Here is a 2,623-nt window from a genome sequence, read left to right as displayed (position 1 = left end):
GCATAGGTTAAGGCAGCTCATCATCGTTGGCCTAATAAGCCTCCCATTCCAAGGGTAAGATCGAATAGATAGCTGGGAACATAGAGTGCAAGACGAAATTCACTTCTACCCGTTATAGGGATAGTAGATAGGTTGTTCCCTTTAGTATTGAATCTACGTCTTGAACAAGGGGCCCCACCCACTCCTTGCCTCGAGAGGGATTCGATTTATAGGTTGGACCTTAAACCAATTATTCATTAGAGGATCTGTGGAACTTAAGGAATAAGATGTAGTCTTGGGGTAAAACGATTTTTATGACCCAGCCGATATTACGACAACCTGTGAAGGATTACCTTACTAATCATGGTTATTTTAAATGGACACAAATATATCTATAGTGAAAGGAGTACAACTATGGGACTCTAGTGGAATAACCCGTTAGTTAACAAATGTTGATTAGCTCCGTCTAAAGAGTTTGGTTAGCTAATCTCAGATCGTTGGAGCTCATGATGTATAGGTCCATTAGGTTCCCCTACTAGCTCATATGGAATAAACATAGAATAGTATGATAAAATGATTCGAATTGTTCGAATTGTTCGAATTAGGTGAAGAGAGAGAAACTGACTAGTATATGTGATATAGTGGTCGGGTTTTCAGTTTAGAGATACAACTTTAATATTTAAATGTGATTTAAATATCAAGAATATGAATACGTTCATATTCGGAAGCTCGAAAATAATGGAAATGGTCAAAGATATAAAAAGTCAAAGAGTTGACTTTTTGACTTTGAATGTCAAACTTTGACCGACCTTATATTCAAATGTGATTTGAATTTCGAGAAAATGAATGTGGATTCATGCTCGGGAGGTCAAAATTAGTCAACACGAAAAAAATCATAAAAAGTCAAAATATTGACTTTTTGGTCAAAGTTTGACTTTGACCAAATGACTATTTTGCCCTTTGACTATAGTTAGTGGAAAAATCCAAACTTTTGTTAGATAATTCCACTAACAAAATAGTGGGCTAGGTATTGGCTTATAGTGGAGACATTAAGCCCACTAAGATAGTGGATTATAGGTGTTGGGTTTTTGTAGATTTGGTTCATGCAATTGTTGCATGGTTTTTTCTTTAAAATGGGCTTTCATTTTGAATAAAAAGGGTTTTTTTGCCAATTTTGCAAAATAGTTTTTCAAAATTAGGCTGAATAAAGGAAAACCCAAAACCAAAATTCCATCTTCTTTTTCCCATCTCTTTCTCTCTCTCGGTTTTCTTCATCCACCAAGTCCCACAACCCGGTTCTGAGTCCAGAGGATAGTAGATCAACTCTAGTGGTAGTCTGGAAGAGTTCGGGTCAAGATTTAGGGAGGAAAAGCGGTTTTCGGGAGCTTCAAAGATAAGTTAATTACTGTTTTTCCTTCAATTGCATGCATAATTTCCTTTAAATTAAAAGCAATTGGAGTGTAATTAGGTCCTTTTTCCGCTGCGTATGTCTTGTGTTCCATCATGTGATATCAAAGCATGCTTTAATTATGCTCAATTTCTTTTGGTGGGTGTTTTTTTCCTTTCTATTCAAGTGTTGAATGAAATATGGACTAAAGTGGATTTATTATGATTTTAGCATTGTTTTTCTTTGAATTTCTTGTGGAAATTTGTAATTACTCACATATTTATGAGCATTAATGTGTGGAAAAGGGTCTGTAAATTTTTTGGAGTCATTAGAGTTGAAATTAGGCTGTAATTTCTTGATTTCAGGAGAGAGGACAACAGCAAAATTAGAGAATTTTGGCTCACAGACCCGATTCTGCTCCCAGATCCGAGAGAGGCTCCCAGACTCGACTCGAGCAGTCGTCCGACCCAGTTCGAAGCTGTCTCGCATTCGCGCCTGGCTTCGCACACCTGCCCCGCCCTTGATCCAACCTGCGCGTCCGCTCTGCTTCATGCGACCCGCACGTTCGTGCGCTCGCGATTTCGTCCGGCCCGTTTCGCGCTCCGACTCGCTGCGAAGCAGCCACGCACGCCTTCCGCCTCCGCGACCCGCTTTCCGTTCGCCCAACCGCCCACATTTCCGTTGATCGTGCCAGCGAACGTTGACCAGCTAGTCCAGACAGTCTGGACCGGTCCGTTTGACCTGGTTGAGTCGATTTGACCGGTTCAACTTGGTTTTTGGAGTTTTTGGGCCGGTTCGAGAGTTTTTTTGGCCGATTCAAGATGGTTCAAAGTGTTTGAAGCTGATTCCGGGAAGCTGGTTGCTGAATTTTGTAATAAATTAGTTATTTGTTTGTTTTAATGCCAAAATCGGTCAACTTTAGTGTTATTTACCTATTATGAATGTGATGTATAATGTTGTTTGATTATGTGTGCATATAGTATGCCATATAGTTTTAAAACCCCACCATAGGAAAAGCATGTGACATGCATTTGTTATATCTTATAAGTGTTATAAAATATATACTATGCATAGAGAGACGATTGGTCCTTCCATTAGTTGCACCGTGAGATTCCTGTGCCTGCATGTCTGCCCTGGAGCGATCTCACCAATCGGAGGGCTGTATTATACGATTTGGAACTCCGCAAACTCTAAGAAATTGATAGGGTCTCTCAAGGTCTTTTTTCATTTTTGTCTTTCTTTTTTTTTTTTTTCATA

The sequence above is a fragment of the Benincasa hispida genome, chromosome 7, assembly GCF_009727055.1.
Source record: "Benincasa hispida cultivar B227 chromosome 7, ASM972705v1, whole genome shotgun sequence".
Lineage (NCBI taxonomy): Eukaryota > Viridiplantae > Streptophyta > Magnoliopsida > Cucurbitales > Cucurbitaceae > Benincasa > Benincasa hispida.
This window is presented reverse-complemented; position numbering follows the sequence as displayed.